The sequence below is a fragment of the Mytilus edulis genome, chromosome 2 (assembly GCF_963676685.1).
Source record: "Mytilus edulis chromosome 2, xbMytEdul2.2, whole genome shotgun sequence".
Lineage (NCBI taxonomy): Eukaryota > Metazoa > Mollusca > Bivalvia > Mytilida > Mytilidae > Mytilus > Mytilus edulis.
This window is the reverse complement of record NC_092345.1, coordinates 51,185,029-51,203,581: the sequence shown is the minus strand read 5'-3', so window position 1 is coordinate 51,203,581 and position 18,553 is coordinate 51,185,029.

The window sequence follows — 18,553 nt, the reverse complement described above, 5'->3', positions numbered from 1 at the left end:
GTAAAGTAAATAACTTATATCGATGTATACAGAATGAACTGGAATAAAAATAAAAATAATAGAATACAAAAATAAAATAAAATTTTATAATACAAAAATAAAACGTATATATAGAACATATAAACAATGTTGAATCATATTTATTATTTAATAATTATTTAAATGATAATAATCTCGTTTCATTGAAATGGGAGGTGAAAATAATATTGTCACACAATATAGGTCAATATAATGCACCAATGACTAGTGTGATATTTAATTTATGATCCTGTCACCACTAATTAAGATAATTCATCGCTGTATCATGTCAAACCTTACAAGGTAGCATGGAAACTGACTAAAACAAATATGATTGTCAATGAACTATGGAAGTTATACTGTTATACAAGCAAACAACCTAATGTCATTACTATATCATATATAGTCCTAAACATACATGAAATATATGCAACTGGATGTTAAGCAACAAACAATCAATAATTCATCACTGTTTCATTTCAAACCTTACAAGGTAGCATGGAAACTGAATAAAACAAATATGATTGTCAATGAACTATGGAAGTTATACTATTATACTAGCAAACAACCTAATGTCATTACTATTCTATAGTCCTAAACATACATGAAATATCTGCCACTGGATGTGTAGCAACCAACAATCAATAATTCATCGCTGTATCATGTCAAACCTTACAAGGTAGCATGGAAACTGACTAAAACAATTGATTGTCAATGAACTATGAAAGTTATACTATTATACTAGCAAACAACCTTATGGCACTACTATATCATAGTCCTAGACATACATGAAATATTTGCCACTGGGTATTAAGCAACAAACAATCAAAAATTCATCGCTGTATCATGTCAAACCTTACAAGCTAGCATAGAAACTGACCAAATAAAAATTATGTTCAATGAACTATGGAAAATATACTATTATACTAGCAAACAATCTTATGTCATCACTATATAATAGTCCTAAACATACATGAACTATTTGCCACTTGATGTTAAGCAACAAACAATCAATAATTCATCGCTGTCTCATGTCAAACCTTACAAGGTAGCATGGAAACTGACAAAAACAAATATGATTCTCAATGAACTATGGAAGTTATACTGTTATACTAGCAAACAACCTTATGCCACTACTATATCATAGTCCTAAACATACTTGAAATATTTGCCACTGGATGTTAAGCAACCAACAATCAATAATTCATCGCTGTATCATGTCAAACCTTACAAAGTAGCATTGAAACTGACTAAACAAATATGATTGTCAATGAACTATGGAAGTTATACTATTATACTAGCAAACACCCTGATGTCATTACTATATCATAGTCCTAAACATACATGAAATATTTGCCACTGGATGTTAAGCAGCCAACTATTAATATTGCATCGCTGTATCATGTCCAACAATAGAAGGTAGCATGGAAACTGACTAAAACAAATATGATTGTCAATGAACTATGGAAGTTATACTAAAATATACTAGCAAACAACCTTAAGTCATTACTATATCATAGTCCTAAACATATATGAAATATTTGCCACTGGATGTTTATCAACCAACAATCAATAGTTCATCGCTGTATCATGTCAAACCTTACAAGGTAGCATGGAAACTGACTAAAACGAATATGATTGTCAATGAACTATGGAAGTTATACTATTATACTAGCAAACAACCTAATGTCATTATACTATATCATAGTCCTAAACATACATGAAATATTTGCCACTGGATGTAAGCAACCAACAATCAATAATTCATCGCTGTATCATGTCAAACCTTACAAGGTAGCATGGAAACTGACTAAAACAATTGATTGTCAATGAACTATGAAAGTTATACTATTATACTAGCAAACAACCTTATGGCACTACTATATCATAGTCCTAGACATACATGAAATATTTGCCACTGGGTATTAAGCAACAAACAATCAAAAATTCATCGCTGTATCATGTCAAACCTTACAAGCTAGCATAGAAACTGACCAAATAAAAATTATGTTCAATGAACTATGGAAAATATACTATTATACTAGCAAACAATCTTATGTCATCACTATATAATAGTCCTAAACATACATGAACTATTTGCCACTTGATGTTAAGCAACAAACAATCAATAATTCATCGCTGTCTCATGTCAAACCTTACAAGGTAGCATGGAAACTGACAAAAACAAATATGATTCTCAATGAACTATGGAAGTTATACTGTTATACTAGCAAACAACCTTATGCCACTACTATATCATAGTCCTAAACATACTTGAAATATTTGCCACTGGATGTTAAGCAACCAACAATCAATAATTCATCGCTGTATCATGTCAAACCTTACAAAGTAGCATTGAAACTGACTAAACAAATATGATTGTCAATGAACTATGGAAGTTATACTATTATACTAGCAAACACCCTGATGTCATTACTATATCATAGTCCTAAACATACATGAAATATTTGCCACTGGATGTTAAGCAGCCAACTATTAATATTGCATCGCTGTATCATGTCCAACAATAGAAGGTAGCATGGAAACTGACTAAAACAAATATGATTGTCAATGAACTATGGAAGTAATACTAAAATATACTAGCAAACAACCTTAAGTCATTACTATATCATAGTCCTAAACATATATGAAATATTTGCCACTGGATGTTTATCAACCAACAATCAATAGTTCATCGCTGTATCATGTCAAACCTTACAAGGTAGCATGGAAACTGACTAAAACGAATATGATTGTCAATGAACTTTGGAAGTTATACTATTATGCTAGCAAACAACCTTATGTCATTATACTATATCATAGTCCTAAACATACATGAAATATTTGCCACTGGATGTAAGCAACCAACAATCAATAATTCATTGCTGTATCATGTCAAACATTACAATGTAGCATGGAAACTGACTAAAACAAATATGATTGTCAATGAACTATGGAAGTTATACTATTATACTAGCAAACAACCTCATGTCATTACTATAGCATAGTCCAAAACATACATGAAATACTTGCCACTGGATGTTAATCAACAAACAACCAATAATTCATCGCTGTATCATGTCAAACCTTACAAGGTAGCATAGAAACTGACTAAAACAAATATGATTGTCAATGAACTTTGGAAGTTATACTATTATACTAGCAAACAACCTTATGTCATTATACTATATCTTATATAGTCCTTAACATACATGAAATATTTGCCATTGGATGTTAAGCAGTCAACAATTAATTATTCATCGCTGTATCATGTCAAACCATAGAAGGTAGCATGGAAAATCACTAAAACAAATATGATTGTCAATGAACTATGGAAGTTATACTATTATACTAGCAAACAACCTTGTCATTACTATATCATAGTCCTAAACATACATGAAATATTGACAACAGGACGTTTAGCAACTAATACCGATACTAATTAGTATGTCAAGCCGTTTAAGGTTACATAGAAACTAATAACAAGTAAATATGATTGTCAATAAACAACGAAAGTTATACTATTATACTAGCAACAGATCGTTTGCGTTTCAATGGGCAGAGTTGCCTCCCTGGAAATATCTGATATTGCTATATTTGACCATAATTATAGACATAAAACAGAGAAATATGCTATAAAAATGAGAATTCCACTTAAGAATGATAATTGGTGGATTTAATAAATTTAATGAAGAAAGTGAACAAAATGAACAACTATTTGAAATAGTACACTGTTTTCATGCCTTCGGAAGGTACGAGAATTCTTAAAAACAATAGCAACATGTACAAATGAGAATATCGTATATATACGGTCTAAAGTATACATGTCTTGCACATTTCAGGACGAAACAGTTAGACTAAGTTAGATAGATGCATATAGCAACTTCTAAAGAAACCAAAGATTAGAAAACAAATGACTGAAATATTTTTGAATATCTTAACATGGTATTAACAAAATTTTGGTATATAATTCGGAAAGATCCGATTGCCAAAAAATAGATAAAAAAACTATCTAAATCCAAACCAGATAGTGGTTTTAAAAAACAATATGAGTATTGGCAACATGATAATTAATCATTAAGCCGAAGACATCAATTTGATTCACAATACCCCACCACGGGAGGCTTTAGTATACAATCATTATACTGTGAAACAGATGTAAAAAGACGTGATGCCGTTTACTTTCAAGCGATCACGTACAAAGGAAAATCGAATAGTTCCGGTTATATTCATGTAAAGACTCGACATGGTATCTACACAAACCTCCCCAATTGTTAAACATGGAGACTTTTGATATTATCAAATAGGTGTTAAAACATACACGACAGTCTACTGTGAATTTCACAGTATAGCACTGATAACTACTATCTCTATTAGATCTCGTGTAGAGTTATGATAGATTAGATTACGTGAATAAAGACAATAAGTCCTTTCATTATATATATGAATAATTAACCAAAGATGCTGATCTACTTGGTCAGTTTCTGTAGTCTGTAAAAACACTAGCTACAACGTAGACCTATATGCACGTGTAGCAAATTTGAAAAAAAACTGTTATGAAACAGACACACATCTATCTATGATACTAGATACGAAATAAATATATAAAGGTCGACCTCTGATGAGGGTTTACCTGGGATTAGTCCCGAGAAAAAAAAACCGAAACATTGCATATTAAATTCTAAAGAATTAAGCAATAAAAAGTACGTAGTGTCAGGTCCGATATATTGATACCATACCATGAATAAGTGGGTTTATGGTCAATTTATAAAACTATAAGACCACAATTAATTCCTGTGTCAGTTCTTTAGAACGTGTAAAATTCTTTATTTTTTTTTGTCTAATTATTTGTGTGTGTAATGTACAGTAAAAGACCAAAAATATATCCAAATTTCAGAAAAAGATGCATGTTTACGTCATACACATTTGGCTAATACACCCCTATATGCAAGTCAAGAGATATTCAAGAGAAATATTACCTTTTTGCACCTGGCCTAATCACTCTTTTCCATATCAAAATCAGTTAAAATAAAACACTCGAAAGTTTATTTTAGCTCTCTTCTTTCATTTGCAACCCATATTTTTTTTTTAAATGTATGATAAAGGGATAAATTGAAGAAAAAATACAGCGTTCATTATCACTGAACTAGTACATATTTGTTTAGGGGCCAGCTGAGGGACGCCTCCGGGTGCAGGAATTTCTCGTTACATTGAAGACCTGTTGGTGACCTTCTGCTGTTGTTTTTTCTATGGTCGGGTTATTGTCTCTTTGACACATTCCCCATTTCCATTCTCAATTTTACTATAATTTAAGCGAACTATTTTCGTGGACAACGAAAAGCGGGACATTAATTGTGGTCTTGTGCCTATTAAATCAATATATCATCTCCTGTTCCACCTGTTGTATTTTTAAAACTCCGGATCCTTACCTAGGACAATTTGATGTCCACTTAATATTTGCTGTAACAATTTACTAAGTTTACAGCTTTAACTTAGTATCCCTCATGTTAGCTTACCTAATAGTTAAGGTAAGCACTATTTGGCAAGATATTATTTATTCATAATACTAGTATTCATAACAGAAGACATTTCACAAAATATATTTGATAAATTATTGTGATTATACACATACATTACATTTTGGGTTTTTTTCTCTTCATAGTATTTATTTTTTCCGGAATCAACTCCGTTATCGGTATGATCCGTGTTTCCATTAATATTTGGCACAGTGTTGTTTTTCACATGTTTTTCTGATGTTTCAGTCTCGTTGAAATCTCGATCTTGAATTATTTCCAAAACATGTGATACAAGTTAGAAATATCAATGAATTTGAAAATTTTTATAATCAAACTTAACTCGTTAAAAAAATGTGTAGTTACAATAAGTGGTTTTTGAGTAATGAGTTTTTCAAATTTTATTTTAAATCAAGTCAGTCTTTTTAGCCAAAATTGAAATGATTTTACCGGAAACATGTACATCCCATATCACATTTATTTTTCAAATTTATTAGAATTGTATTTTTTCAATCATTTATAACAAAGAAATTGAAATAATATGCGTTTGTTCCTAAACTAGAGAAAAATCACAAAATTACAAAATTGAATGCATGGTAAATTTGACACTAAAAAGCATCAAAATGGGATAAAACGTTCATATATTAATACACCTACCTAAAGGTTTTTTAAGTTAAATTTATCCAGATTGGTCTAATTCATCTTTATTGAAAGTATGCACAAAAAAGTTTAATTGTGGAACAATAATGTGATGGAGCTTTAATAATTTGTGAACGCTCAATCGTATACTTAATCTATGGAAGTGGTGTAGCAATGGAACAAAATCACAAACTTTAAAAAAAAAAAACTCTTGGAAAGGGATTATTCATCAGATCGAAAACAATCACAAATATCAAAATGACAAAGCTCAACAAAATATGAAGTTTTCATTCGTAGGGTGAACTTTATAAAATAAATCTTTAGTTGACCCAAATGTTGTGTTATTTAGACATTAACCTTAAGATTTAAAATCAAATGTCTCAATTTTGAGTATCTGTGAAATAAAACAAAAATGTCATATAATATACGTAAATTCAAAACTTTTCTTATTAATTGTGTTAGTGTGTCATTGTCATAACTGACGAAAAATTGTGTCTATGTTGCATATATGAGTTAAGGATTAATGTTGGAAGCCCATATACATGTTTCAAAACCAAAAGACGTCCGTGGAAATGAGACACGAAGTATACTTAACATAAGTTCTATAATAATACATGCACAAATGATGCATTTGTTTTGAGATTTAATTCAGTTTTTCTAAATTGAGAATTTTACCTGTTAAACGGCAGGTTTGAACCATGTTCTATCATTCATTACACATGCATTCTACGTTACAATATCTTTTTTGACGCAAGTTCACGGCAAAGGAGACGAAAGACATATTATGTCTTAAAATGTATTTCTGGAACGATACATGTAAATCAAATCTATTGAAGATACTCATAACATACATATGCATGTGTATAAACTAAACATTATGCTTAACTTTTGAGAAAGCAATGAAACGGGGATGGTAAAGTTTATAAGGGTCAATTCTAATTTTTTTCCTAACTGTATTTTGCCAGGTAATGTCATAACTTTTTGTATATGTGTGATAAAACAAGACGTGTAAATATTATACGTAACTTCAACACATTAATAATGTGTTTAACACCTTCCTTATGTGTTAGTGTGTCATTGTGAAATAATATTTTCTTTCGATGAACATATAGCTACATACTAGAAACGTTCGGGAGCAAATACATGACATTTAATTTACCTAAATACTCGACATATCACACATGCGTACAATATATTGTTTTTGGTTTTTTAGGCTGTTGTTTTCAATTGAGATTTTTTTTATGTTAAGCAGATGATTGAAAGTTATACATGTCCATCGTCCATTACACGCGCATTACGACGTTCGTTAATTGTTATGAATGAATAAAGGCAATAGTAGTATACCGCTGTTCAAAAGTCATAAATCAAATTAAGTGAAACAAATCCGGGTCACAAACCAACACTGATGGAACACATTAACTTAAAGAGGACAAGCGGAACAACAGAAACACTAAACTATTTGATAGTAACTGCCATAGTCTTGACTTGGTAACGGACATTCATAGAAATAAAACGGCGGGTTTAAAATGGATTTATGGCTAGCCAAACCTCAGTTTGTAATCTAGTAAACTTGTCAAAAGGCTGAACATCTCTATATAGGTACTAAATGACGAGAATTCCAACAGCAAACTGCAAGTTATCATTACCACATGATAAAAGAAAATAAGAAATACTATTAAACTAGAAAAGAATTTGTAAAATATAAACATCTATTTAAAACAAATTAGAGGAGTTCAGTTCTTTTTTTTTCATCTTCCGCCATTTGTACAAACTTTCAGTCTGATAGACATGATTTAAATGTTTCAGCTTCGAACTAGCTATAGCTGTAAGTAATTTCGAGTAACCACAGATTTTTCAGTAAATGTTTTTGTTGCTGATTGTTTGCCGAATATAAATATATACTGACTTCTCAGAAATACTGTCGATTACGATAAAAACATAATGATTACACGTGATGAAACCGCCTATTAAACGTTTTGTTCTCGATATAGCATGTATTTCATAGATGAGCAGTATTCAACCAAAAGGTGGGGCAATCTTACCTGTCTCCCTAGAGTGGCGGGTATATTTTGAGTCTGCTTTTCAAATAATAGGTCATCCTTTATTTTCCTTGTTGGTATTTATTCTTTATAGGGATTTAACTGGTTTCTTTTTTTGTTCGCGAATGGTCCGTAGGGGTTCAAATGGGTATCTGGTATCAAGTTAACTGAACTATGTGTTTTTAATTTTGGTTTTGTATAAAAGTAAGAGAGATTTAGTATCATTGCCAATGAGACAACTATCAACCAAAACGACTTCTATTTAAGCAGCTATAAGTCACTGTACAGCTATCAACAAACAATAAAATCTTTAGCATATAAAAGAGGGACGCAAGATACCAGAGGGACAGTCAAACTTGTAAATCGAAAATAAACTGACAACGCCTGGCTAAAAATGAAAGAAGACAAACAGACATACAATAGAACACATGACACAACATAGAAAACTAAAGAATAAGCAACACGAACCCCACTAAAAACTAGGGGTGATCTTGGGTGCTCCGGAAGGGTACGCAGATCCTACTATAATCTGCTATAAAAGGATTTAATCCGGTATGTAATGCCACAGACAAATTCGATATTCTAATTAATAACAAATAGTCGACAAAAATCAAATAAGAGAGACCTGAACCAAAGACAACCGCTGAATCATAGACTCCTGAATTTGCAAATGAACATACACAATGTCACAAGGTTACACACGTGTTTTAAAGTGTTTTTTGTTTATTCAAGCGTCACTGATGAGTCCTTTGAAGCTTGTCTTGTGTACATTTTTTTTAATATATGTATATATGATGAGCAACTTTTGTGAACGCTTCACTCTACCCTCTTCATTTGTCACTGTTTTGACATATTTTACATAAGATTACGGTGTTGGTGGTTGGTCCTTGGTCACTTTTATAAAGTCTTAGTCTTGATTCTGTATTGAGAATTGTCATAATGCCTTGGTTTTGATTACTTTGTTGTATTTCACAGTTGATGTCATTTTAAATGTCGCGAATGGTCCGTAGAGGTCATAAGCAACCCATGTGGCTAAGACATACTTTTATCTGACAATGACGCAGTTATCAATTGATTTAAAAGACTCAAAATGGAAGAAAATATATCAATTTATCATTTGATATCGAATATATAAGCACAGTTCTGCGATTTAATATTTTGTCTTGATAAATATAAGAAAATGGGAGCAGGATTTACCAAAGATAACAAAAATGAAAACATCGGCGCTTTATTTCAGGCAATCAATGAAAAGAAGTTTAAGCTTGCCACAGATATAATTTCAAGAAGTGAGCCCGTAAATTGTATAAACTACTTTGGCAGCACACCACTTATAGAAACCTGTCGATGCAACCAGACGTCATGTAGAAAATCGAGTTCTGTTGAAAAAGACCGAGCCAATTTTGTAAGATTTCTTATTGACAATAACTGTGTTGTCAGTAGTTGTGATATATATGGATGGACAGCTCTTATGTATGCTGAAAAAAATGGTCATGAAAACATTGCTGATATTTTGGAAAAAAGAGAAAGGATGGTATGTATATTGTAATAAAGCAACATAAATTACGAGATAAACAGTGAGAAATTACAAGACATACAATTATGACTTTCTGGACCAGAACTTCTAATCTTTAATAAGCTTTTCTTTTCCAATAAACTTTGTTAATGATTATTTTTTTTAAAGTTAATATTATTAGATATGTTCGTGTATAATCAAAAAGTTATCAGTGAATCAACATTTTTTTTTTAAAATGTTCATATTGCGTGTGTAATGACATTAAGCATTGAAACATTTTGTTTTATTTTCTATGTACAGCATATAGCAAAGGGCCGTAATGACTTCAATATCAACAAAATAAATCGTTTACATGTAACATTTGTTTTACTTTTAACTCGGAAAAAGAAGTCTTGTAGAAATGTATTTAAATGCAATAGATATATGTTAAGAATGCAACACCATTTTACAATTATTATTCTTATACTTTCAGATTTACTAGAAGCTGAATTGACTATCTACATGGGTTTTATATATCCTGAACAAGATGGTACTGGAATCAAATATACAAGACATCAGATAATTAAGTGATCGTCATAGCTTCTCAATATTACTATACTTATTTCATAGAAAATATTTGTTTTAATAATTTCATAATTTGTAATCTGCAATAGTTTATTATATCAATGTTGAGATAACTGTGTTGTTATTAATATGATACCAAATAGACCTATCATAGATACCAGGATTGAAATTAAGTATTTACGCCTCACGCGCGTTTCGTCTACAAAGGTCTCATCAGTGACGCTCGAATAAAAAAAATTAACAGGCGAAATAAAGCTATTAATTGGCTGTTGCCTTTATTTATCGGTCTAGAAATAATACAGCATTTTTCGATAGGCATATTATGTATGATAATATCTTTCTCCTACAGGTATCATATAATACTCACGTTGCTCCCGTCATAATTATAATAGCTAATAAATATCCGCTGACAAGTTATGTTTTGTGTTAAGTTATGTAAGAGAAAGGAGCTCGAGATACAAGACAATAACAATCAAAACGAAGGAGTAAACAAATACTCACAAACCCAAAGGACATTTACATCAACAGTTATATATAATAAATAAAAAAAAACAGTTATAAAGCAGGAATTAGTAGTCTTCTGGACCACATGAGTTTACCTAAATTTGATATATATTTTTTTTAGTTAGAACATTTCTTTGTAATCAAATTAATTATTGCATGGAAACGAAGATATAAGGGGACAATATATCTATAAAAAAGAAGATGTGGTATGATTGCCAATGAGACAACTGTCCACAAGAGACCAAAATGACACAGAAATTAACAACTATAGGTCGCCGCACGGCCTTCAGCAATGAGCAAAGCCCATACCACATAGTCAGCTATAAAAGGCCCCGCAATGACAATGTAAAAAAATTCAAACGAGAAAACTAACGGCCTTATTTATATAAAAAAAAATGAACGAAAAACAAATATGTAACACATAAACAAACAACCACTGAATTACAGGCTCCTGACTTGGGACAGACACATATGTTAAAACATGTAAATTGTAACCACAAATGTTGATTTAACTGTGGAATAAAACCATTTATGAATTGCTCCATTGCTTTCTATTATCGATTCTGCAATTTGACGAATTTGAATTATTCATACCTATTGTGTTATAAGTTTAAATAAATTGACGGTCATTTCATGTCCCAACTTAATCTTAACTTGGCTTGTGCTGGAAAAGTTATTAGAATATACGATTGCACAGGTTTCCGGTAGTATGGTACTACTTCTGATCTAAATACCTAGCCAAAATTTGCCCTACTAAGACATTTCGTGTACATACCTTATTATAATTTTTTTTTAAATCTATAAGTGTTCTGCAGTGTCCCCGCGTCCTTACGTATTCGTATTATAACTATATAAATATAACAGCTAAAAATAGAAACTAGTTTGTATAAATAATTTTATTTGAGTTCATGTGTGTCATTTCTGAATATATTATTTGGGAAAACATGATATCCTACTATATTTCTACAGTCAATATATTTTAAACCCCACACCCAATTTTCTACCATTAAAAACTGATTCTCTCCTAGATGAAATGATTCCATAATATGACTTTTTTGTTAATGCTTCAGTAATTATGCGACAGCAATCACATTTTTGAAATAATATTACAGCACTTTTTCTGAGCTGCTGTATATTAACGAACATCATGAACAATTGTTAAAATGGTGTTTTATGAAAGTACAAGTTCTTTAATAAGAAGTTGACAACAGGCAAACAAAAAGCACCAGGAAAGTAAAAACAGACAAGACCTTGTCAAAAAAAGATGACATGGCACAACAAAAAGACACAAATTACAAGGAAATGCTACGCCTGGAATACAACGCAACAAATTATTGGAAGGATTCCTTTGAAAAAGAGGGAGTCAATGGAAATTTGACTACACACTATTTGAAATAACATTATAAACATAGAAGAGTATTTTCCTAACATACTCATCATAGATACCAGGATTAAAATATTTTGTACGCCAGATGTGAGTTTCGTTCAAATAAGACTTATGGCGCTCGTATCAGTACAATAAGGCCAAATGATTTACGAATATCAAGAGCATTGAGGAAACCTCCACCAGTAGTTGCATTGACCCAGTGATTATGAATAAATTCGATACAGATACCAAGAATATTTATTCTGTACGTCGGATGTGTGTGATTCGTCTGCAAAAGACTCATAAATTAAAAAAAAACAGATACTGGGTAAAGTGTCATATATGTCAATCTAACCTTCAAAAACGATTCCGCTTACAGCAAATAAATTATCTTTAAGCATGTCGTATGGTCATTCAGTAATAAAATTCTGAAGAATTGACCTTAAGATAGAGGTACAATAATAAACACATTACGCCCATGATTCAATGTAGGTTCCAAACGTGGAATGTTATATGTCCACGAAAATATAGTGAATTGAATGTACAAAAATGTATATGAACAAAAAGAATATGTAACATAAATATGGGTTAGGGGGAATAACTGCATTATTATTCCTTTCTATAGATTTACAAATGTCTTTTAAATTGTCCTGTTTCTTACATTTAGTTGTCTCTACTTAATTGATGTACGAGAATTGAACATCGATAAACTACTGCCGTGTTAATTTCTAAATATTAACATCAATAAATTACATGATAAATTACATCTTATTTACGGAGAAAAATTAGTATAACTATACAGCATATACATTTAAAAGAAACAATTTAGATCGTAATGTAATCATGTATATCATATATTACGGTGTTTATATATCTCAACTTGTACGATTCGCTCGTGTATGTAACAATGTTTTAGATTTTAACGAGAGAAATTTATGTATTACTGAAAAATTATTACACCAGGGTTTTCGATATCACAAACTAGTCAAAACATTTACTAAATTTTATCATTCGTAAATATAGCTCAACATGCAGACTTCTTATACGTTCAGGTATTTCACATCCGATATTTTATGGAAATATTCTTTATAAAGCACAAAAATGTCAGTATTCATCTCAGAAGCTAAAAAAACCTTTAAATAGACTTATTAAGAAGGGATATAGTTACGATACTGTTGTCAGGTCATTAAAGATTGCATATTTTGGCGTTAATATTGATTCAATTATAGGTTCTTTGCATCGGAACTAAACACATTTATTTAAAAAACAGTTGTTGGCATGACACGGGTTATGTTCTTCTCATATATGTTATGATGGTATGATATTAAACCCCTCACGGGAAGGCATGAAAATACGGATTGTTTGTGTTATTAAAATTTGCTGTTATATAAAAACATACAAGACTAGCAAAGGCCAAGGCTCCTAACTTAAAACAGGCGCAAAACTGAGGCGGGGTTAAATATGATTTATGAGATCTCAACCCTCCACCTACACTTCTAGCCAATGTAGAGCAAACAAACACACAGTATATACAGTAAAACTCAGTTTAAAGAAGAAGGTGTATCAAATGATAAGGATAACAGAGTGTTGAAAATCCAATCTATTAAATAGTATAAGAATTACTACAAAGATTATCAAGCAGGCAGTTAACCAAAACTCCTCTTAAATAGCCTGGCAGTTCTTTTTTTTTTCAGAAACAAAGAAAACATATAGCTAATGACCTGAAGATTGCTATATCAAAAGCTTAAATTGCACCTATCCCCTCCCCCCCAAAAAAAAAATTAACAACAGTACTGGATAAGAAATAAGAGTAACTAAAATATTTCACACAGCAATAAAACTTAGTTATCACCAATCCTAGAAATAAATTTATAATGATATCAAACTGATTTATTGATCAAATATTTTTCTGCAACATGTTAACAAGAAAATATATGATGACCATGAACTAAATACGTCTGCTTAACCAGTCTATCAATAATTTCAACATTAATATTCATATTTAAAAATAAAAAAGAGTCGCAACAGATTGACGTGTGCATATATGTGAAACGCTGACAAGATATTTCTTATATCTGCTATTTATTATACATTATTTAGCAATTAGACCTTCGTTGATTGTAAAAATTTCTGGGGTAAGTTTTCTTGTTAAAATCATTAAAACATTTGGGTCCTAACATAAGGTTCATAACTAACATCCTGTTTATATAAGACGTATCACGGTACTTGTCTATCCCAAATTCATGTATTTGGTTTTGATGTTATATTTGTTATTCTCGTGGGATTTTGTCTGATGCTTGGTCCGTTTCTGTGTGTGTTAGTTACATTGTAGTGTTGTGTCGTTGTTCTCCTCTTATATTTATGCGTTTCCCTCAGTTTTAGTTTGTTACCCCGATTTTGTTTTTTGTCCATGGATTTATGAGTTTGAACAGCGGTATACTACTGTTGCCTTTATTACTGCCTGATATTCAGTATGGTTATATAGCGACACATCTCTCTATGCTTTTTTTTAATTAATGCGACAAATAGGATTTGATTTAATAAAATGAAAAAACAAACTGCACGTCAAACAGGTAGATTTTTAAATTGGTATGAGTAAAAAAAATTACAAATAAAAGTGTATGTGAATGATTCGTTGGTTCGTGTCTATCATGTTTGTTAATCCTAAATGTATAAAATATGCCTTTAACGTTCCCGTTTGAATTGTTTCACCTTTTTCATGTGGGGCCTTTTAAAGCTATTTGGAATGGGTTTTGTTTATCATTGTCGCAGGTCGTGTGATGACCTTATGTTAGGATAAGAGAATTAACGTAAAGTTGCATTGTTTTGTAAAGATCTGTGCGTATAAGAATTAACCACTTAAAATATTTCCAAACGTCTGGAACATACTATTACCTTTACAATTCGCCTTTTTAGAATCTAGGGGACTATGGGTAATCTCATTGTTCATACATCAAAATACAAATAACGTTACGTCATTGGTTGAATCCTATTGTTTATCACGTGTTAAACCAATCACAACGTTTTGATGTACGCTTTTGAAAATATTACCCAGAATGCTTTAGATTCTGAAAAGGCGAATTAGTTTTCTTAATAAGCTTTGGCACCATATGTATTCGCAGGTTTGTTCACTTCCACCGGTGGGTAAACTTCAGAATATGTATTTTTTTCTAATTTCTGATTTATCATATAAAAAGAGGAAGATAGGTTTATCATTGTAACCTAGATAAATATTCACATACCTATATTCTATTTACTACTTTTATAGATAAAGGTCTGGCACTTGGTTTTTTTTTTTTTTTTTGGGAGTATGATTATTCATGAATAGCATCTCGCTAAGATGGTGTGTTAACCAAAACAAAATTAATTAAGTGTTGCTTAAATATTTTCCATTTGTTTACAGGTACAACAGATCAAATCAGAATAGAATTCTCAAAGATTAGATAGTTTATACGTGAAGACTAGTTTTATTCGAAATGGATTCATTTTTAATAACAACATTTTTCATTGGAGTCTTCACTGCCTCGAACATTGTCGCCTTTGTACTGCTGTATTGTTATGCACAACACACGTATTCCATCAAGTTCATGTGCATCCTTATCGTAGGGTACACACATGAATTGGTCCTTGTTTTTTATTTTGAAAAAACTATTGGGAGGATCACAAAAAGTACAGAATTTGCCATATTGCCTTTATCGGTTATGCCTGCTTTATCGATGCTCTGTGTCTTACTCTTTGGTGCTATAACTTCGGCATCGTTTTCAGTGAAGCGTACATTCTCAAAACTACTATGTTTCATATACACTTCATTGCATTGGTATTCATCATTATATGGATCAATAGTTTTATCTCATGTTTGACATTGGAAATTTCTTACGAATCAAACAAGAATTGTACAATGGACATGATGCAAACGAATAACACTGCCTACAACGCCTGCATCGACAATCTCAAAAGCAAGCCGGATCAGCTCAATATTGTTTCATACTGCTATGAGGTATTGAACTTGAAGATGATGAGCGACTACTTTCTTGTGTTATTGCTTATTTATATACCCATACCTGCAATATTGTACTATAAAACGGCAACATTTTCTGGTAAGTATACATGATTTATGTTAAACCGACATGTGGATTTGGAGAAACTGAAACAACCTTAACCTTAAATACCAAAAATATCACACAGTACAACCACAATGACGGTTAACGTTCGACTCTTCCGGAAAAGGCAATTGTACAAGTTAAACAACAATGAACAACACATGGTTCAGATTGTGCTTTTCAGTACAGGCACCAAATGTGATGGGGTGAGGCTGTTTTAAATCCTTTACAAATGTTCCCTTTTGTCTGGTTAGTCTACATATTGATAAAGTAAAGCTCACACACAGGAAAGACATTCCATATATGAATAAAGACAACAATATCATACCGCTGTTCAATAGTCATAAATCGAATAGGAAAAAACAAATCCGGGTCGGGCACAAACCGAGGGAAACACTTCCAACATACAAATAAAACAAACTATTTGATAACTACCATATTTCTGACTTGGTACACAGGACATTTTTAAGGAAAAATTGTGGGTTAAACCTGATTTTATGGCTGGCCAAATCTCCCACTTATATGACAATTGGAAAAATACCACTAACATGACATTATTATGTTACATGTGGAGCAGGATCTGCTTAACCTTCCGGAGCACCTGAGATTACCCCCAATTTTTTCCGAGGTTCGTGTTGCTTAATCTTTAGTTTTCTATGTTGTGTATTGTGTTCTATTATTTGTCTGTTTGTCTTTTTCTTTTTTAGCCATGGCGTTGTCAGTTTATTTTCGATGTATGAGTCCCTCTGGTATCTTTCACCCCTCTTTTACAGGAATACAGTATAAATAAACGACTGAACACTTATAAACAAGATGACTACTTTTTTTAACAAATTTTTGAAAAGGTTTCCGAAATAAAAGCTTTATCTATATACTATACTGTTAAATGTATTTCTATCACGTTGTATGAAACAAGAAAACAACAGCGCTTTGAGTGATAAATTATAATAATCCGATGTCCGGGGATATATAAAACATCCAGTTGTATAGCATAAATATAATATGTTAAATATTAAACAGTAATTAAAAAAAATATTTTATTTGTTCCATTTCAGAATGGTGGAGTTCGTCGTCAATGGAAACCTGTCCAATATGTCGTTTTAACATATATCTTTACAACCACATGATAGCACTGTTTTTCTTTATTAATTGGTGTATCTGTCCAATCACTTGTCTAGCCTGTGTCATTGATCACAAACCCATCTATTTTAACTCTATTTTAATGGCATTAACTACGACTCTATACATTCTGCCATTGATTTACATTCTGAAATTTTACCTATCTCGTACGTTGACAATAATAGTCAATATGACGATAGTGTTGTCACCAACTGTGAACTAAACTGAAAAAAAATCATTATTACAAATAGACTTTCACTGGTTTTTGTGTTTATTTGTTACATATTTGTTTGTTTTTATAGTAATTAAGATTAAAACATGCTTTATTGTTAAATATTTGTTTGTTTTGAGATTGCGACCCAGTGATGACTCTGTACCCATATTTTGACTATTTCACCTATTATGTCTGTTTTGTTCACGCATCGTTGTAAATGTAATGGAATTTGATGCGACTGTCATACAAGTGAGAGGTTTAGTGCTATAAAACCAGGTTCAATCCACCTTTTCCTACATTTGAAAATGCCTGTACCAAGTCAGGAATATGAAAGTTGTTGTCCATTCGTTTGATGTGTTTTATCATTTGATTTTACCATTTTATCTTTTCTTCGGAGTTCAGTATTTTTGTGATTTTACTTTTTACCCCGTTTTGACATGTTTACCTATTATGCCTGTCTGTTTAGTTTAAACATCGTTGTCAATATAATGGAATTTTCTGCGACTGTTATACAAGTGAGAGGTTTAGATAGCTATAAACCAAGTTTAATCCAAGTTCAACATTTAAAATATACCTGTACCAAGTCAGGACTATGGTCGTTGTTATTCCTTCGTTTGATGTGTTTAAGCTTTTGATTTTGCCGTTTGATTGAAGACTTTCCGTATTAAATTTCCCTCGGAGTTCTGTACTTTTGTGAGTTTACTGTGATGAACAGTTCCTTTTGTTTACCTGATTGCCCAACGTATTATTTACAAATATGGAGGATCTAAAACAATGAACTCCGTATGTTTTAGAAAATAACCGTCGTATTTACATTAACCAATAAAAAACTGTTCTTTAAACATGAAGTATGATAAATTAATGAGTTAGTAAATACAATGTAGTCCTAATGATCGTTTACTCTGTACTTTATATATTAAGCCTTTTTTACTGTCGTGGATTCGAAGTCACTGATGGTACCACA